Source organism: Gadus morhua, chromosome 12, assembly GCF_902167405.1.
Source record: "Gadus morhua chromosome 12, gadMor3.0, whole genome shotgun sequence".
In the NCBI taxonomy this organism is placed as follows: domain Eukaryota; kingdom Metazoa; phylum Chordata; class Actinopteri; order Gadiformes; family Gadidae; genus Gadus; species Gadus morhua.
This window is the reverse complement of record NC_044059.1, coordinates 15,586,866-15,609,106: the sequence shown is the minus strand read 5'-3', so window position 1 is coordinate 15,609,106 and position 22,241 is coordinate 15,586,866. Positions and strand designations below refer to the sequence as shown.

The window sequence follows — 22,241 nt, the reverse complement described above, 5'->3', positions numbered from 1 at the left end:
TTATTTATGTGTGTAGGCCACTCCAACTTCGTTGCTGGTTGAAATGTAACCATTTATTTGTACATAAGTTATTGATTACATTTTTCGCAAATGGTTAGTTGGAAGGAATCTGTTTCTGAAGCAGTGTGACGCTTGGAGCTTTCATGACGGAGCACAAGTTGGCACAAAGCACTCAAAACTGCAAAAAGACATTGTTCAATTGTAGAGTTGGAGCTTGCATAACGGAGCACAAGGCATAGTTTAATAATGCATTTCTTTTTGAACAGCACATCCGATCAGTGACCTCTGTAATTTTTGTAAATGTATGACCATCACTAACTGAGTTTAGCTTTATCTATTATTACTTTTAATTTCTTCCCTTCTTTTCATAATGTTATGTGTATTTTGTTTTTAAGATTAAACAAGAGTAACCCAAACATATCTTATGGTCTCGTATTTATGTAAATGTTTCATGTATTTATATGTTTTTTTACATGTTGTGACTGTCTGAGTTTGTGATGTGGGTCTATGGTCTCGTAGTTATGTACATGTTTCATGTATTTATGTTTTTTTTTCATGTTGTAACTGTCTGAGTTTGTGATGTGAGTCTTTGTTCTATGTTCCCACTCTTGGCCTGCACCTTGACGTGGTGAGTGGGCTTTATACTAAGACTTAGTTTTATCTTTTCGTTTTTTATTGATTGTTTGTCACAGTCTATCTTATTAATGATGCAAAGCCTTAACTAAACCCCTTCTCTTCTGTTTGCAGTAACTGGAAACCTCAGAGTATATTTTATCTTAAGTTAGAAAATCTTTGTTTCCTCATCAGATCCAAGTCCATCATGCTCCTGTACTTGTCTGCCGTGCCACCATCATGCCTCATGCATCACCTCTCAGCACCCTGCCCAGCTGCATCTTATTCCGTTACTCCAGCTCTTTCACATAAGTGACAAACACGCTAATTATACATTTAAGGTGAGCTTAAAGAACCCCTATTATACTACTTTTCTGGTCTTAATTTCTTAGTAATGACTCCTATAGCGCAACCTGACACGAATAAGAGCACAAAAAACGATGTCGATTTTTGGGAAACTCTTCCTCTCATCTGGGCTCTTTCTAGCCTGGTCCTACCAGACCATCGTACTTCATTTCATTTGTACAGAAGGTCTGTAACTGCTCTATAGGCCTATGTCACACTTCCTGCTTCCGGAACGCGTAGTAGGGTAATCCAACTTCCGCTCGCGTCTAGCAGCAACAACAATGGCAGCCCCCGTTCGCAGTTGTTCTTGTAGTGTACCGTGTTGCTCTACATCAGGACGTAGACAGCCATACCTCAGCTTCCACGCTTTCCCGAAGGATGAAATAAATCTTGGGTGAGATAAGTTTTTGCCCAGTACTGTGCTAACGTGCGAGTGATTCTAGACTGCACAGAAATCAGGTGTGAGGCACCCTCATCACTCACCCTCCAGTCTGAAACATTCTCCCACTGCAAGAATACCAACACCTTCAAAGGTCTGATTGGCATTGCTCCATGTGGAGTTAGACAAAGGAGGTTATAATGGATTTCAGGCGTCACAGAGTTGACCTCCAAACTGGAGGAGAAGCTGCTGGTGACCTTTTACCGCTCCACCATCGAGAGTGTGCTGGCCTTGTCCATCACTGTGTGGTATGCTGGCTGTACAGTGGCTGACAGGAAAAGGCTGCAGAGGGTGATAAGGTCAGCTGAAAAAACTATTGGCTCTCCTTTGCCCTCCTTGGATGACATTGCCAGCTCACGATGCATCTCAAGATCAAGAAAGATCATCCGTAACCACCTCCATCCCGGCCACCACCTGTTCAGCCTACTGCCCTCTGGTAGGAGGTACAGGAGCCTGAAGTGCAGAACCAACAGACTGAACAAAAGCTTCTTTCCTTGGGCAATCAGGACACTTAACACTCATTAAACAGATTCCTCACTTTCTATATAGTGCAATATGCTTATGGCCTTTATATTTATTTATTCTGACATCACCTGTCCTTGTCTTGTTCCAAACGTTTTTCTTATTTCTGTGTTGTTTTTTGTTTTTTTTAACGTAATTTTTAACTTAAATTGCTTGTTTATTTATTTATTTGTTTATTTTGTATGTGTAATGCACCTTCAGTTGGCACTCCCAATTTCGTTGTATAGGTGACTGTACAATGATAATAAAGTCTATCTTATCTTATCACCTTCATTTCTAAGCTGTACACTGGTTCCATATCAGACAGAGAAATCACATAGCAGTCAGGAATCCTTAGTCTACTTCAGCCAGGAGATGCATGCATGGCTGACAAAGGCTTTGTCATCGACAAGATGCTTTCTGAAGTTGCGGCCACCCTCATTATGCCGCCATTTAAAAGAGGCGCCAGGTTAACCAGAGAGGACACCGAAAAAACGAATCGCCGGACTTAGAATCTTGGTGGAGAGGGCCATCAGAAGGGTCAAAGAATATCATATATCTGACTCTTTCAGGCTCTGTCAATCAGCTGTTGGTAAATTGTTGCTTGATGTCTAACTATCAAGGTCCTTTAGATGTGAAGGGGGATGTCCCAGTGTTACACATTAAAACACACATATGACATCACATGACTATTTTTAAACGTGTATTAATGTTTTGTTTACATTTAACAGAAAGAAATTAAAATGAAATGGTGTGTGTGTGTCCGTCCTTTTCAAATGTTTATTTAATGTTCTTTTCCAGTTCTTTTTTTTAAATATACATTTACATATATTCATATTTACATTTAACAGAAAGAAATGAAATGTTCTGTGTGTGTTAGCCAAGGCAAGGCAACTTTATTTATACAGCACTTTTCATACACAAGGCAGATTCAAAGTGCTTCACATATAAACATTGTCATACAATAAAATAAAATAATAGATAAGTAAAAGAGAACATAGGCTATGCAAAGAAATGAGTAAAATAGAAAGTTAAAAAGGCATTTTAGAATTAAAATAGAAAATAAAGGCAAAGTTAAAAAAGCTTTTTAGAAAGTGCAATGTATTTAAGATTTAGCAGAAAGCTAATGCAAACATAAAAGTCTTCAGTCTTGTTTTAAAGGTGCTCAGAGTGTGTTACCTTAAACAAATGTTTAGGAATGTTCTTTTCCAATTCTTTGATTAAAATATAAATTTACATTTATAAATTTAGCAGAAATAAATAAATGAAATGGAGTGTGTGTGTCCCTCGGCCATATTTACTTGGCATTCAGGAGGTATGTGTCCATGTATGTGTTAAAATAAAACACCTAATTCAAACCTTTGGTTTCCTGACCACAAGTTGGTCAGTGGGTTCCGGGCGAATCCCCTGGAGCAAAAAGAGAAAAGATCTCTTCTGCACATAAATCATATTGTCAGTGTAGCAACACTTAAGTCAGTGTTAGTCACGTCTGTCTATATACTAGAACTTCAAATACTATTAGTATGTAGACTATACAGGATGTTTGGCTAGGACTGAGGTATACACATAAACCTGTGTCCTTGGTCGGTGCCACGACTGCAGAACACTGGTGTAAGACAGAGTTGTTGGCACGCTTTTCTTCCCTGTGAAGTGGTAGTGATGTGTCTGGAAGAGGAGTGCAATCACGTGGTTGCATAACGCCTCTCCAGCAGCACATGAACAGGAGAATCCATCCAATTCCACAGGTGTAGCAGCCCTCAGCACAATCTAGACATGTAGAACATACTTCAGGGAATATATATATATATACATACATACATACATACATACATACATACATACATACATACATACATACACACACACACACACACACACACACACACACACACACACACACACACACACACACACACACACACACACACACACACACACACACACACACACCTTGCTTTACACAAGATAAAATTGTGAGACAACACAGTTTACCAAATTAACATCAGTGGATTAAGGAACAAAATATGAGAACAGAGAATCTGCAACAGCAGATATAAAACAAAACAATACAATCTGCAACAGCAGACATGAAACAAAACATTATCATCTGCAACAGCAGATCTGGGGCCTGTACTACGAAGCTCGATTAGAGGGTTAGCAAGGTATGTTGAGCTGAAAGCCTGGGATAGCTGTACCACGAAAGTCGATCTCTTTAAGCGTCGCTGTATCACCATGGGGACTCGCAACCAAACCTGGTCAGGAGCAGCTTTTCAGCTTAGTCTAGCCGGAGATCGGCTACTTAAATCGGCGTGCGCAGCTTCCTAGCCCCTCCTCCGACAATGGCGTCACTATTTTTGGGTGTTCCCGTGGACCACGACGCACTTATCGTACAGGAGTCTCTCCGGAGACTGAGGCTACGTTTACACGATGAGGGTCTGAACAGAAGACGCAAAAGTGGCGTCGCGTCTTCACTTTTTATTCCGCGTTTAGACAAGCGTTTTCGGGAGGAAATCTGCGTGCATACGGTGACGCAAAAGTGTGTGGAATTCAATTGGGTATGCATGCCAGGCGGCTAGGTGGTGCTGTGATACACTACACCGCCATGTCTGAGCGCATGCGTAGAATCTTCCTTCTTCTCTTATCCGTGCCGCAAAAACCAAACGATCCTTCTCTGTTCAGTAATACTATCTGTACATATCCTGTACATTTTGTGGAAATACTCCTGTATGCTTGTTAGAGCTGCCAGAGCAGCTTGAAGATCCGATGCATGGAAATAATCTGACATGTTTGTTTATTTCCTTGTACTGGCACATGTATGTGACGTAAACGCGTATGCGATGTGAGCAGATCTGAGCAGTGTTTTGCGTCTTGGCAGTGTAGACGGAAACGCTACGGCGGAGCGTATTCAACTTTTCCACTCTGGAGGGTGGTTTCAGATTTATGCGTTTTCATGCCCCAAAAACGCTGTCACCGGCTAAACGAAAGGCACTTCCGATAAAATATTTTATCGTTTTTACCCGCAAGCGTCCTCGCGTAAACGGGGCCTGAGTGTTTTTCGGGACAGAACCGAACCCTTGGCATTGTCTGACGATATTCTTTATGAGAGATACAGATTCTCATCAGAGGGTATTCGTTATTTGATCTTCCTTGTTGGACCGTATGTAGTCAATGCTACACAAAGAAGCCGTGCACTTACTAGCCGCGTTTACATGGACACATCTGATCCGCATAGATTTCTATGCGGAATAGAAAATGATCATTTATACAACGGGGGGCCTAAATCCAGCGATCTGATTGGTTCCTAACTGTTGTATAATGAGCGTATACATAACTGCTATGACGCCCAATCATTTTGTGAAAGTTTGCATATCATTCCGCGCCTGGAAGTAGAAACGGTTACAATACAAAGTATAAAAGTAGTTGTATAAAAGCAATAGCACAGTTCAGTGAAGCCTAAAAATATGTTGAATGATAGAGAGGGTGTAAATGTTGTTACTCCGGGAGTGAGCAAGGCGATGGAGAGACTAACGAAAGCTGGCACTCGGTGAGTGAACTGCTCCATAGGATAAATTGCCGGCGAACCGCTCTAGCCGAGCCTTCTCTCGGAGGGACGCTAAAGTGTGTTGCATAGCGACCGTCATGCATTTTGAAGGCAGCCAGGAGGGACTACTTTTTTGTATTCTTTAAAAAAAAAACTATTTTAACTTTCTTGGTTTTTTTTAAATGTAGTGTGTCTATGACTTTCGTTTTGCTATAATAGTAACCGTTGTATAAAAAGGAATCATGAACCATCATGAAGGATCATGATGAATGTGGTATTATTGCACTTTAGTTCATAATAATAATAACGTGATAGGAACCTATGTGTTGGGGGAGGTTTAGCCGGATGCACGGGAAGGTTGATCACGGATACTCGCGGGAGGCTGGATTCGTTCAATAAAGTAGTAGCCAGTTAACAGTGAACTCGCGTGTGTTATTATTCAGTAAACACGACATGGTGTCAGAAGAGCTGTTATATGGTACCAAGTAAAAGTATAAGACGATCCGCTTGGAAGGAAATACAAAAAGGAGACCGGTGAGCGTCGCAGATGAGTGAAAGTGAAGACGAGCGTAGTGGGGAAGGAGCTAGCACAATGGCTAACACACACGGCGCTACGTTTAACATCCAGCCACCGGAGCCCTTTGATTTTTCCAAACCACACGAGTGGCCAAAGTGGATACGCAGATTTGAGAGGTTCCGCCAAGCAAGCAACTTAACAGCAAGCTCCGATGACAACCAGGTGAATACTTTGATCTATTGTATGGGAGATGAAGCCGACGACGTGTTAAGAGGCTTAAAGCTAAGTGACGAAGACTTGCGCAGTTACACTATAGTACGGGAAGGCTTTCAGTCGTTCTTTGTGGTGAAAAAGAACATTGTATATGAGCGTGCACGATTCAACATGCGCAAGCAAGAAGAGAATGAGACTGTGGATGCATTCGTCACTGCCCTGTATGCCCTAGCCGAGCACTGAAATTATGGAACGTTGCACGACGAGCTACTCAGGGATAGGATTGTGGTAGGGTTAGCGGATATACGGCTCTCAGAACAGTTGCAGATGGAAAAAAATCTAGACCTGGAAAAAGCCATTGATATGGCGAGGCAATCAGAGGCGGTCAAAAAGCAGCAAAACACGAGGAGTGATACCAGTGGTGTAAAGCAGATGGATGCCTTCTCTGTGGACAGAGTTTTTCAAAACAGAAGGCACGAAGAAAAGACAATCCTAAATTCAACAAAATCAAAAACAACATTGCAATGCCATTCAACAGCCAGGGCAAGACCACAAAACGCTTTCGGTGCTATAAATGTGGAGGCACTTCACACCCCAAGCATGAGTGTCCTGCCAATGGGGCCAAGTGCCATTCCTGTGGAAAAATGGGTCACTACCAGCGTGTGTGCCTTGCAGGTAAAGCTGTGCATGGTATTGAGGAGGAGGAAAGTGAGAGCTTCTTTCTCGGTTCTGTTTCATCTGATGCTGATCCATGGACTGTTGATATTGGCATAATGGACAAAGATGTCACTTTCAAACTTGACTCCGGAGCAGATTTCACTGTCGTTTCACAGAATGTTTTAAACAACATTTTTTCTGGCACACAGCAGCCTGTTCTCCAGAAAGCAGAGAAACTCCTGTATGGTCCGGGACGAAACCCTCTGGATGCAGCTGAGGAGAGGAACTAAACAGACAGCAGAGAAGGTGTATGTGGTCAAAAACCTGAGAACACCCTTGCTCGGGAGGCCAGCCATTGTGGCCCTTGGTTTACTCATCCGTGTGGACAGCATAGAGATGGAGAACATCAAGGCATGCTATCCCAAACTCTGCAGTGGCTTAGGTGAGATACAACAACCATACGCCATCAAGCTTAAACCCGATGCTGTGCCATTTTCTGTGAAAACCCCCAGGAGAATTCCTTTACCGCTGGTTGGCAAAGTCAAAAAAGAGCTCTAGCGCATGGAAAGCCTGGGTGTCATCAGCCGTGTCGAGGAGCCGACTGAGTGGTGTGCCGGCATGGTGGTCATGCCCAAGAAGGATAAGGAGTCCGTACGCTTGTGTGTGGATCTGACCGGCTTGAACGTGTATGTGTGCCGCGAAAAGTACATTCTACCGTCAGTAGACCAGAGCCTTGGAATGCTTGCTGGGGCAAAGTTTTTCAGCAAACTGGATGCCAACATGGGATTTTGGCAGATTCCGCTGACAAAGGAATCATCCAAGTACACCACATTCATTACACCTTTTGGGCGGTTCCATTTTAATCGCCTCCCCTTCGGTATTGCCTCAGCACCCGAACACTTCCAGCGCATGATGGCTGAGGTCATTGAGGGGCTAGAAGGGGTGGTCTGCCACATTGATGACCTACTGGTGTGGGGACGCGACCAGGAAGAGCATGATGCTCGACTCCATGGCGTGCTACAGAGACTGGAGAAAGCAGGCATCACCCTTAATGTGGACAAATGCGAACTCTCCACAAGTGAGGTAGTCTTCTTGGGCTACATCATCACATCCGTTGGCATCCGCCCTGACCCAAGAAAAACAGATGCCATCATGGAGATGAAAGAGCCCACAAATGTCGGTGAGCTGAGGAGTTTTCTCGGCATGGTCAATCAGCTGGGATTCCACAGCTAGCAGAGACGGACAAACCACTCTGTGACCTCCTCTCTAAGAAAAACTGTTGGGTCTGGGACGTGGACCAGGCAACGGCGTTCACATCGCTGAAGAGAGCACTGTCTTCTCCTCCGGTTCTTGCTATGTATGACCCGAACAGAGACACCAAAGTGTCTGCCGATGCATCGTCATATGGGCTGGGTGGTGTTCTTCTTCAAAAGTGGGAGGAGGAATGGAGGCCTGTGGCCTATGCATCGCGGTCGCTAACTCCAACTGAGCAACGGTATGCACAAGTGGAAAAGGAGGCTCTTGGCCTCACATGGGCCTGTGAACGGTTCAAGGATTTCCTCATAGGGAAACAGTTCTGCATGGAGACTGACCATAAACCCATTCTCAGCCTACTTGGAGCACAAGCACTGGATCTGTTGCCGCCAAGAATCCAGCGCTTCAGGATGAGACTGATATTCATACTCCATTGTGCATGTTCCAGGAAAATCACTTTGGACAGCAGACACACTGTCAACCTCACCTGTGAAATCACGCATGTCTACAGAGGAACAGGGGCTGATGGAGAGCAAAAACATTTATGCAGACGCTGTCATAGAAGGACTACCTAGCAATAGAGGACTACCTCTATTGCTTAAATATACGCCTCGTTCAGAATACAATCATCTGTTCGGCATAGAATTCTATGCCAAATAGAAGAGGTGGTGTAGTCCGTTTTAATCGACATGTATATAATTATTCCGAACAGATTGGGTTTAATTTAAGGCCAATTTCCACCAGAACCGGCACGGAAGCACCACGGCAGCGAAACGGCTGTGTTCCGTACTGCAATCCCCACTGGAAGCGGCACGGACACGTTCCGACTGATGGCTCAAGGCGTGCATAATTATAATAATTATTCATACAATATTATTCACGAGTTATATTCAAACCATATATATTATAATATACATTATAATATATATATATACCTTATAATCAACCATATACATAACCCATTAAATACGGTAGACCTATGATTTCTAGATGTCATGGCAACGTCCACTCGCGACACTGGACTTGCGAGGCATCGACGCAGACTTTCATTTCTTCTTTGCCACTAATTAGCTATTGATAACATAGATGGACTGTATAATATTACAATACCCTGTGAATTGCATAGGGATCGATGTGAGCTCATGAATATTCACGAGCAAAGGCAAACTGATTGGCTGTAGTCGTGTTCTGAGACACGGCAGCGAACCAGCAACTTTCAGAAATAGAAGAGGCAAGTATCGTAAACGAAGTGACGGTTTGGGGATGGTTCCGTGCCGTGCCGGTGCCGTATCCAGTGGAAAAGCCTACGTTGACTTCAATGGTTTCTATTATTTTCGGCGACCGGTACGCTGCCGTGCCGCTTCCGTGTCGATTCCGGTGGAAATTGGCCTTCAGAGCAGCTGCAGTAGTTCGCAATTGGTCCACTGAGCTCCGTTGGTACTTTTATGCACACCGAACATGACCGCTGTCAAGGAAAGTGGATTTATTGCCTGATTCACGTCTTTGTTCGTAAGTAGACCGGTAAGCGTGTCCGGTTGCTAAGCGACGGGACATGGGTGTTTATTAATGACATGTTCGCGTATCGTAGTGTCCGCGCGCGTCCGAGATAACTGTAAATGAGTAGGCTACTACTAGTACTTTTGCAGGCTGAACGTTAAAATACTTCTTAACTTAGAGAGACCACTCTCTCTCCCACCAGTCTTGGCTGCGGACTCGCATTCAAATTCCTCTTGTTTGCAGCGGAGGTGGGGGTAAATATAAAGATCGGACGTAGCTGTGCTGTCCTCCTTCTTAATTGAAGGAGCAGGCAGAGAAAAGCTCTCTCCTGCTGGGCTTTCATTAAAATCTTTTTTAGGAACAGATCTATTCCTCATAGAAATCTATGCGGATCAGATCTGCCATGTAAACGCGGCTAGTGTTGCGCAGTGTGTCTGCGTTTCAAGTTCGATGGTGGCCCTGCGCGTTCAACGTACATTAACCTATAGTCGAGTGCCGTGTTGTCCATTATCCCTTATATAACCGCTATGTCAGTGACACATTTAGGCCTAGGCATTTTTTATTCTCCAAATTCATATTATAGCTGTGAGAATTGTTAAGAAAAATCACCTCCATAGTCGGTAAAAACCAAATCATAGGCTAGATTCACCTGAAATTATTCAAATGGATGCTTACAAATTACCACATTGAATAATATTTGTATATTTATTTTTGACTTGGCCCCATGTTCATAGGAGCAAACATGGGGCCCCACATATATGGGTAAAAGGGATGATGATACATAATATTTTTTAGACAATATGCAGAATCTTTTCACTTACGAATTATCACGGTCGGTTATTTTTTGCCAGCACGCCACCCTAGCCATATTATGGGCAACCGAGTTCCCCTTGGCTGTGATTTGAACTTTGAATTCCTCGTAGGAGTTCATAATAATACACTGCTCGCCTTGGATGTAATACACTGCTCTCGCGCGATTTATTTTGCATAAGGGTGAGTCAAATGACGTGAGAAACGCCCCTTAGGCTACACCAACTAGGCTACACCAGAAGGCAGAACGCAGCGAGCGAAGATAATAGAGCCAACCACCTAAACCAGCAATAGACTGTCCAATTATATTTAGCCTTAGTTATGGCCGCACTTGAACCTCATGGTGATTTTATTCGTGAACTATTTGACAATGGAAAGACACACGAGGAGATCAGTACCGCTCTAAAACAATCTGGTGCACCGAAGTGCTCCGTTATGACGGTGAGGAGGTTCTGTGTGGAGCACAACCTTCGAAGAAGAAATCTTGTTTCCGACACTGATTTGGAAATAGCAGTGGTTTCTTCCATCAACAAGGTAGGCCTATGTTTGTATTTAATCTTTAAGTATTTAAACTTTTAAGTAGGCCTATAGATATACATAATCGATGTGTTTTAACAGATGGGACCGACCTATGGTCGAACATTTATGACGGGATACCTATCATCGATCGGTGTGCATGCTGGGGAAAGCAGAGTTGGGAGAGTCTAACAAGATGTTCATCAGCCATACCACGATTTGCGAAGACATGTAAGTAACTTAGAGTAAGTAAACAGTGAAAAGTAAATATTCATGAAACACAGGAGTAAAAATCATTTTAATTATACTTCTCTTCCTTTCAAAGGGTGCTCGTAATCTGAACTCCATTCCCTACCATGTAGAATATATGGGCCATAAACTGCACATGGATCAAAATGAGTAGCTCAGCATGTTCAGTGTCAAACATGTGGTGGTGTCACGCCAAATTTGTACCGGGCACGTCATCAGTTATCCTTTGCCAGGCAACGGACAACTGATTACGTAAGGGTTGTCCGTTGCCGGGCAGGTTTCAAAAAACATTTGCACTCATGTTGCCAAAGACGAAATAACATAATACAGATAACGGATCGCTAGATAACACTTGTTCTTACTTTATATTTGTATTGTGGAGTGATGTAAATGATGAGACAAGAGACGGAGATGGGTCGAGTCAGCTTTACTCTCCACTTCAAAACAAAACCAGTGTTACTCGTACATGAGTTCAAACGAAACTGCAGAGAATCGGAACTGTCGTAAATCACAACAGTAGTAAACCGGAACTGCCGTAAACCGGAACTGTTTACCTTAAAGGTACAGTCCCTTGGTGAATGTCTTACACAGCAGTTGTGGGTCACCACACAGGCCCCCCCAGTATTCACCCAAACCAACAGGTCCAGACCGAACAGGTAACCCACAGAGAACATCGGACACCCACTAGCGTTAAACAGGATATACTAGTACAGAACAGTCCCTAGAAAAATCAACGCCGAGGGGGGCGGACCAGGCGGCCAGAACGCCTGCGCTTAACAGGAGAAGGGCAAGAGGCAGGAGCAGGTGTCGAGGCCGCCGTAGGGTCAGGGGTCGAGGCTGCCGCAGGCGGGCGCCCCCGCCGCGGGGGCTGAGCCAGCTGGAGCGGTTCGCCAACATCCACATGAGCAGGCTTGAGCCGGGCTATTCGCCTTATTCACCTCGAACGGAATTAGGAGCCTGAGGGGTACACTTTCCACTTCCGGGAGTTTTCACAACGCGATGCAATGGCTCCTCACTGCTGTGTTCCCCAATGCACTTCATCACACAGGAAGAAATCGAACAGAGGACAAACTTTTCACCGCTTCCCCAATGATCTGGGACTACGTCGAGAATGGATCATTAAAATCAAGAGATCCTGGCCGTCATTTTAAGGTACGTTTTATGATATGTCTGGTGCTGTAACCCGGTCTCCGTATCGCTAGCAGTTAGCCAGGCTAGCAAGAACTTGCCCGTTTTAGTAGATAGATTAAGGATAACAACAGTTGTTGAAATGTACATGTATAAAATTAAACATGTAATGTTTATATGATACGTTTTATTTGCTGATGCAGATAAACACATACACAAAAGTGTGCTCGGAGCATTTCCTCCCAGACTGCCTGGTAAAAACCAAGACAGGGATCACCAAGCTGAAACAGGGAGCTGTGCCGACTGTGTTTGCATGGAGTTCTTTCAGACCAGAGAGGAGTGTTGTTAGAATCGAAGGTAGTATTAAGATGAGTTAAGTTACTAGTTCGTAATGCATTTATTAACTGTGTAGTGACAGTATTTCTCTGTTGATGATTTCCAGCAATGTTTCCACGGATCATGGTGTGAGTATGTTGAGGTACGTAAAATGTGTAATTGGTTACATGCATTGAGCATGAGTATCCTTGTAAAAGACCTAATGTGTCCATCAATATGTTTCTCTTATACTTCCAGTGAAGAGACGCCCCCTCCGCACACAGACCACGAATATGCTCCACTGCCTCCCTCCCTTCAAGATCAACTTGAGGAAGCCCGAAAGACCATCGCTGATCAAGAAACTTTAATTGCAGAGCTTCAACAACAACTCTTTGGGGTTTCAAATTTTCAAAGTGATGATAAACAGATCTCATTCTATACAGGGTTCCCGGATTATGCTACATTTAAAGCTGTGTTTATGGCCCTGCAACCTACTGCAGTTTTTTCTTTTCCTGTGTAGGTTGAGGCAGGGATTTCCTGAGCAGGACCTTGCAACCCGATTCCGTATATCACAGTCTACAGTAAGCAGGATCTGTGTGACCTGGGTCAACTTTCTGTATTTTATGTTGGGATCACTTCAAATGTGGCCTTCAAGGAAAACTGTGGATGAACTTATGCCAGCTTGTTTTTAAATGCACGTTCCCGGCTACTAGAGTTATATTGGATTGCACAGAAATTCATGTACAGAAACCTAGCTCCAAGCCTCGCACTACAAATCTAACACCACATTTAAAGGCCTAATAGGCATTGCCCCCTCAGGTGAAGTGACTTTTGTCAGTGACTTGTATACAGGTTCAATATCTGACAAAGAAGTTACCAAAAAATCAGGTATCCTTTCTTTGCTTGAAGAAGGAGATATGGTAATAGCCGATAAAGGCTTTCTCATCAAGGACCTTCTCTCTGAAAGACAGGTGTCCCTTGTAATCCCTCCTTTTTTAGGCCCAAGTGGACACTTCACTGCAGAGGAAGTTCGAAAGACTCAAGCGATAGCAAGACTGCGAATTCATGTAGAACGTGCTATTAGGCGGATTAAAGAGTACCATATTTTTGATAAAGTCTTACCCATGACACTGGTGGGCTCCGTTAACCAACTGTGGGCTGTCTGTGCCCTTTTAACAAATTTCCAAGGTCCTCTCTTTTAAAATTGTTATGTAAATCTCTACAACTGTAATCTTAATATCCACAAATGTATTCAAACCTTGATTAGAAAGTGTTCGTCTTTATGAATCTGTACAAAACATTAGCCATGATTATTGTTCTTTACGAATCTGTACAAAACCTTAGGCATCATTATTGTTCTTCTTTACGAATTCATTCAAATCCTTGACCATCATTATTGTTCATCTTTAAGAATCTGTTCAAAACCTTGGCCATCATTGTTCTTTATGAATCTATTCAAATCCTTAACCATCATTATTGTTCATCATTAAGAATCTGTTCAAAACCTTAGCCATCATTATTGTTCATCTTTATGAATCTATACGAATCCTTCACCATCATTATTGTTCATCTTTAAGAATCTGTTCAAAACCTTAGCCATCATTGTTCTTTATGAATCTATTCAAATCCTTAACCATCATTATTGTTCATCTTTATGAATCTATACAAATCCTTAACCATCATTATTGTTCATCTTTATGAATCTATACAAATCCTTAAACATCATTATTGTTCATCTTTACGAATCAATACAATGTGAACTTGTATTGTTACCAGAGCACCTTATCATGGTCAATGTATCACAGGATCCCTGTCAGACTTTGTAATCATTTCACATGCTCTTTACTTTTATATACCTGTGAGTTAAGCTACTGGCTGTCTATCTAAAGAATAAAGTACAATTGTATTACGCATGGATGATGTCCTTCATAACTTTATAACTTATTATACAGGAACCAGAACAGGTCGGAACATCAGAAAACATTCCAAAAACATTGATAGGCACACTGGTCTAGGTTTGTAAAGGTAACTTTGTACATGGAAGTTGGTACGGCGGAATAGAGTAAAATGGCCTGCTTGTATACTGTAAGCATGGAAAAGGAACCAGAACATCAGAAAACATTCCAAAAACATTTAAACATTGCGTCTCCCTTATGAATGGCTGCTCAAGTGACAGCTCCACCTGAAAAGATAATCAAACTTTAGACACTTGACACTTCAGAGTTGCTATTAACAAATAACATATTATTTATTTATTTATATATATATATATATATATATATATATATATATATATATATATACACACAAAAACATACACTGAGTGTGCAGTGAATTAGGTACATCTGGCATTTCAATGTTCTGCCATGAAAATATTACAGCGACATGCTGGTAGTGGTAGGTTGTTTACAGCTGTGATACGTGCAAACACAACTAGAAAGATACCTAATACCTTGGACATTCATTGTACAAAAAAGTCAGGGTTGTGGAAAAGCTCATATTAAGATTGAACAGTATGGACTTTAGAGGTAGATATGTGTTATGTGTTACATTTTGAAGAACCTTCCTCAACCCTGGATACACTGCTCCAAGAACTGAGCAACTCTTATCTTAACATGAATGTTAATGCTTACCTTACCCTCACTTACCTGATATTTATACTGTCATTATACTATCATTGTCAACAGTAGCAACATGCACCTAGCCCTGTCTTGCTTTGCTGATTTGAAACAAGTATCATATCAGAGTATATATCAATGAGGCTTATGTGATATTACATCAGCTACAGATAACATGTTAATGAGATAAAATCAACATGTTATTTTTGGTCAGACAGGGAAAGGTACATTGTTGATATGAACTCATAATGAACTTTTAGCAAGCTGGTTTAACTGTGGCACTGCTCTGTGAACTGAGCAGTTTGTCCACTTAACACCTGATACCTGTATGATGTAAGGTGCCTTGTTTTTCCGCACAGAAGGAAAAGACCTAGCCCTCACAAATATCTGTGGTGGTCTCCTATTCACTTGTGGATTAAATACATGTTCAGGGTTAAATAAAATCGAACATAGTACAGACAGTCAACAACTCCATATCACAGCTAACTACTTCTAGCATAACAAGCTATGAGAAAAGGCGGTACCGTCCATTCATACCTTCAATGTCGTGGATAAAACCTTCTATCCAGTTACTGTATCCCTTGAGTAACACAGCCCGAGGGATGTTGCAGTCAGTACTGGCCCATTGCTCCACATTTGTTATGCTTAATTCAGGCAGACAGGAGAGATTGGTGGTCCACACTGGAGGTTCCATCACTTGTGCTGCTGAATCTTCCATGGATCATATGCGTCGGAGTCCGACTTCCGGGTTTGTGTACCCCTCACGGGCTAAAATGGCCGCCAGGTGAATAAGGCGAATAGCCACCCGCTCAGGCCTGCCCCCCATATCCACAACAAAGTTCTTAGGCCCACCCTCCAAGACGCGGAAGGGCCCATCGTAGGGGGGCCGCAGCGGGGCACGGTGGCCATCGTGGCGGATGAAAACATACTTGGCCGACGGTAAATCCCTGGGAACGTAGGACCGGGGGAGGCCATGGCGAGACGTCGGAACGGGAACGAAAGCGTCCGCAATGTCCCAGGACGCAGCACGATGGGAGGCAGCCGACCACGGGGCCGTGGCATCTGGAAGAAACTCCCCAGGGACGCGCAGGGGCTGGCCGTACACCAGCTCTGCTGACGAGGCCTGAAGATCGTCCTTGGGGGCGGAGCGAAGGCCAAGCATAACCCACGGGAGGCGGTCAGCCCAGTCGCTGCCCGTAAGGCTGGCCCTGAGCGCGGCCTTCATGTCCCGATGAAACCACTCGCAAAGCCCGTTGCTCTGTGGGTTATAGGCTGTGGTACGGTGGACCTTCACCCCCAGGACCCCGGCGACCGCAGTCCAAAGCTCCGACGTGAACTGCGGCCCCGGTCCGAGGAAAGGTCTGACGGTGTGCCGAAACGGGCCACCCAAGCCATAACGAACGCCCGGGCCACCTCAGCTGCTGTAGTGGAGGACTGGGGAACTACTTCTGGCCACCTGGTGGTCCGGTCCACCATGGTGAGGTGGTAGGTGTAACCACGGGAGGGTGAAAGCGTGTTGTAAGATGAGGAGAAGAATTCACGTGAGACGAGTTTCTTGTGCTTGTAGGCTATTTATTTCCCTACGTTTTACAATTCTTAAATTGTGCGGGGAAAGGGGACTGGGACAAAGGCAGCATGGAGTCCTGTCGTGCGCGCCCTCGCGTTGCGCGTCCGTGGTTCCTTTTAACAAGGGAATCCCCGATTGGCCACACCCCCTTCGATAGATTGGTTCCGTGCGTCACACGAATTGGCTGGCGTGACGTCACTTTTGGTGGATCAAATTGAGCTGGAAATACAATCGTTAGTGACATGCAATATGGCCACAACATACTCCGGCCCGATGAACTTGTTAGTCAATGTTCATCCACTTCCAACGGGTAAAGTAATTGGATGGGTCTTCTAATAACAAATCCAGACGGCACTCGGACAGCACATGCTCGGATCTTACCGTCTCTTCCCATAAATGTATCTGCAATCCGTCCCATCTTCCACATATGTTTTGGTTGCTTATCCTCATGGATAAGAACAACATCTCCAACCTTGAATATTGATTGGTTAGATGGGTTACTCACATGGTGTGCAGACCGAAGTTCCATTAAATAATCCTTCTTCCAGCGATTCCAGAAGTTTGTACTCAACCTTTGCCGATATTGTAATCTCTTGTTGAGCTGGGTGGCAGTCGTTTTCTCCGAACTGGAATTGCGTAGGCCTAACGGATAGGGAGGAAGGGTAGTAATCCTTTGTCCGGTCAGAAAATGAGCCGGTGTGAGGGGCGAGGCTTCACTGCTCTCCGTGTGCAGGTAGGACAGAGGGCAGGAATTGATCACAGCCTCCACTTCGCAGATCAGTGTTTGGAGTTCCTCAAACTTGAGATAGGATCTCCCCATTATTTTCCTTAGGCACGTCTTAACTGATCTCACCAAGCGTTCCCACATGCCACCCCACCAGGCGGCTCGCTCCACGATGTACTTCCATACAATCCTCTTGTCTGCAAACAATTCCTGTATTTCTTTTCCCTTCATTAATGTCCACAGGAATTTCAGATCCTTTTCAGCTTTCTTAAAGGTCTTGGCGTTATCAGAATAAATGACACTACAGATGCCGCGTCTGGCAATAAACCTCTTAAGGGCAAGCAGGAATGCGTCAGTAGTCAAATCAGAAACAAGTTCTAAGTGCACAGCTCGTGTTACGGCGCATGTAAATAAAGCAATGTAGGCCTTCTTGTTGTCTGGTTTCACATAAATTGGACCAGCAAAGTCAACGCCAGTAATTTCAAATGCTTGGGCCTCGTTAATGCGGTCTTTTGGTAACGGTGCACTGATCTGTTGACCTGCTTTTACGCGTGCGCGTCTGCAGATTAAACAACGCTTGACACAACTCTTCGTCATCTGCCTGGATTTCAGTATCCAGTATGTTTCTCTCAATTGGTTCAGAGTGCATCACATCCTCATGTGCTTTTCGGATCAAAAGTTCAGACAATGCGTCATTACCTGGCAAGATGTACGGATGCTTATGGGTAAAAGACCAGTTCGTTTCCTGCAATCTCCCTCCTATGCGCAGAAGTCCACATTCATCCAGGAATGGTTTCAGTGAAATGATCTTCGAATGTCTATCCACATTGGCATTTTTCAACAGCCCGTTCATTTCCTTTGGGAAACTATCACTTTGAGTTTGTTTGATCCAGTACTGTTCTGCCTGCTGAATCTCCTCTGTGCAGTTGTCCATTGCGTTTTTCCTTTGTCCGTGCGTTATGCACAAAACGCTGTATCCATGCCGTGATTCTCAAAACTCTGTTGAGTCCACTGTACCTGTTCAATTCAAACAGCGGTGAAACTGTACATACTGATTCAGTCTTGACGATTGTGTTCTGAACGACATACTCCATCAAATCATCATTTTCGTTCATCAATTGAGGTTCGGTTTCGTGCGTCTGTGCGCCGTCTTTCAGCCACTCCGGCCCGTGCCACCAGAGCGTATCCTCCTGGAGCGCTTGGGCACTCTTTCCGCGCGTGCCGTGGTCCGCCAGAGTCTGAATTTCACTTACTCGATTCTCCACAAACGGTTTCCACTGTTTGGAACTACTCTTAATCCAATGAAAGGTTATCATCGAGTCAGTCCAGAATTGTATTTCAGTGTCCTTCATATTCAGATTGTTCGCTCTGAATTTTCCAAGTCTTGCTCCAATAAGCGCTCCCATTAATTCTAATCTGGGTAGTGTCATTTTCTTTAGTGGAGCGACTTTAGTTTTAGACGCGATCAGACTGGTTGTGCACTCTCCATTTCGTTTTACGCATCGCAGATAGGCCGCGGCGCAGTAGGCTTTCTCACTGGCATCTGTAAATACATGAATCTCACGCTCAACTGTTGTATTTACACTTGTTTCACATTTCTTTTCGATAGCATTATCATCATCATAACGACGTGTGATAGTTATCTTTTTCAAGTAGGGTATCTCTGAGCACCATTGATGCCAGGTTTGCGCGAGATCAATTGGAAGATCTTCATCCCAAGAAATTCCTCTCTCCCACATTTCTTGAAATAGACATTTGACTCGAATGGTAAAAGGAGACAAAAATCCAATGGGATCGAAAATGCGCGCAGCTGCCTGTAGAACTCCTCGTTTAGTGTCTCTTTTGTTCTGCAGAAAGTTAATCAATTCGTTAGTTTCAAACAGGAATTCGTCAGTGTCTCTGTTCCATGTTAGACCAAGAACTTTGAGTGGATTTGGGCCTTTGATTTCCACTATTTCTTCATTATTTCGTTGCTTCCATTCGTTTTGCTACTCAGAGGAATTTGTGTTCCATTTGCATAGTTTCATTCCTGCACTTGACATTATTTCTTTGGCTCTCTGATACAATTTGAGTGCATTTTCCTCATTATCTGCTCCTGTTATTAAATCATCCACATACAGACATTCGTCCAGCACTTTGACTTCTTCGGGATATTTCTCTTCATATTTCTTCAGGTGGTGTCTGATAGTTGCAGCCAGTAGAAAGGGGCTTGCTGTTGCACCAAATGGCACACGCGTCATTCTCATAATCGCTAATTTAAGATCCTCAAATGGAGCGGGTCTCTCTTTGAACCACAAGAATCTAAGCACATCCCTGTCTCTTTCATTCAGGCCAATTTGTAGAAAGGCTTTCGTTATGTCTGCCATCATAGCAACTCTGTGCTGCCTGAATTTTATCAATATGCTTAGCAAGTCGGGGTTCAGATTGGGTCCCGTAAAGAGACATTCGTTAAGTGAGCGGCTTTCTCTCTCATGGGATGACGCATCAAACACAATTCGCAACTTCGTTGTAATCCTACTTTCTTTGATTATTGGATGATGAGGCATATAATACACTGGATTTTCTGTCTCAACATTAGTCACATCTTCGATAATTCCCTCAGCCTGATATTCTTGGATGACTTGATCATATTGCTCATACAACTCGTCGTTATTATTGAAACGTTTTAAAAGGCCATTCAAACGATTTCTAGCAGTACTGTAATTAGTAGCCAAATTCATATTCTCTTCTCGCCAAGGCAAACTGACTTCATATCTACCTTGTTGGTATTTTACTGACTGCTCGAACTTCCATAGCGCGTCTGTCTCTGGGTTATGTTTGATGTCCATGATCCGCAACGATTCGGTTTCCCAGAAACTGCGCAGTTGTTCAGTCAGTGCTTGTTCTTCTCTGACGCTGATATGTAGAGCATTTACGTCCACTGTTTCAGTTGTTACGTTCATTACAGGGATGGACACAGTTCCTTGGATCAACCATCCGAATTTGCTCTCTACAGCCCATTGTCCATTGTCCAGTCTTTCTGTGCGTCCTGACACAATGTTCCAATAGTAGTCCCCTCCGATGAGAATTCCAAGGCCTTCCTGTTCCATGCCTCTCACAGGGTGATCCGCGACTTGCAGGCCCTTTTCTTCAAGAGAGCGTCTGATTTCTTCGGTGGCCGTTTTAATGTTAGATGAACATACATTTGGGGTTTCTAATAATTCAACTTCAACAGACACATTCGTTTTAAGATTTCTCAGACTAGCCTTAACCTTTCTGGCTATCATTCTTTTGGCATTTACTGAACCAAATACGTGTAGCTTAATTATTTCTGTACCTACTACTGGTAGGTTCAAAGCTTGAGAAATATCTTCACGTATAAAGCTACGTTGACTTCCCCCATCTAATAAACATTTAGCAATTTGGCTTTGTCCTGGCGCATCTACCCAAATGGTTGCAGTTTGTAAAAGGACTGCTTTACCATTACAATCACCTGGTGAAACTGAACATTGCGTTTGAGCAGTGTCTACCTCTGTTTTAGTCGTGGTCTCTCTTTTCTGGGTTGACTGTTGGTTACAAATTGCTTTATGATGGCGTCTGCCACACTGTGCACATTCAATACCGTGCGCCCTACAGTTACGCGCAATGTGTCTGGGGCCTAGACATACAAAACACCTGCCTATTCGTCTCAGCTTTTCTCTCCTAATATCCACTGTGGATTCGTTACAGTCAGGAGATCTGTGATCAGGTTTACCACAAAATAAGCAGTCACTGTCATTCGGACTCCACGTGTGGAATGCTGCGGCTGAGGAGGCCATGGTTCCGAAGTTGGGCCTTCTCGTCCTGCGCTCCGGCGTGCGTTCCTTGTCCGTGCCAGCATTCCTCCATTCGTTCTGAGACGCTTCTTTCTTCTGAGTGAGATTCATAGTTCTTTCTCTGCTCTCCACCTCTAATTTCAGAAAGTCCATCAACTCTTTTGCTTTGAGAACATTATCAGCTTCTGATCTTGTGAATTCGAGAGCAATGTCCTCTGGGATCATTTTCAACAAGATTGGTCATAATAAACTTCCATATGTGTCCGCTACAACACCTAGTGCGTCAAGGCTACGCACCTGTATCTCACAATCATCATAAAGTTTGCGCAAAGCGCTTACATCATTGGATCGTTTTACGGGAGTCATGTTTAGTAATTTATTCATATGGGCATTAATCACTAAATCTTTACGGCCAAATCGTTTCTTGAGTACATCAATAGCAATGTCGTAATTAATACCAGACAACGCCAGGCCTGCTACTGCACTCGCTGCGGTACCAGTCAGAAACGACTTTAAATAACTGAATTTGTCGGTTTTGCTCAAACGTTCATTATCATATATGGTCGTTTCATATTGACTCCAAAATCCTTGCCACTCACAAATCTCCCCAGAAAACTTCTGAATTACTAATTTGGGAAGTTTGACTGTGTTCATTCTTGGAGGCCCAGATCCAGACCTATTTTCACTCTGTCTGGACTGGCCGTCTTCTTCTTCCGTGCGTTACGCACGTTTTATTCTTGTTCTCCGCACACTAATTGCATCCATATATTCCATTGCTGTCGTCATCTCATCTTCCAAATCCTCTTCTTCCGTTTCTACTTCCACATCTCTATCATATTCTTTGAGGATCAGTTCCCTTTCCATCAGCTGTTCAAGCAATTCCTCCAGCTTCTTAAGGCATGGTTCTTCTTCACCTAATGCATCGTCTATCTTACGGGTGAGTT

At 43.6% G+C, this 22,241-nt stretch overlaps 1 long non-coding RNA gene across 1 annotated transcript; it reads left to right on the top strand.

The window, feature by feature from the left end:
- Positions 1 to 11,671: 11,671 nt before the first annotated feature.
- Positions 11,672 to 14,509, top strand: LOC115555159 (uncharacterized). Its single transcript, XR_003978828.1, has 4 exons — positions 11,672 to 12,303; positions 12,483 to 12,636; positions 12,722 to 12,757; positions 12,853 to 14,509. It is a non-coding gene; the product is annotated as an uncharacterized LOC115555159 (long non-coding RNA).
- Positions 14,510 to 22,241: the final 7,732 nt, after the last annotated feature.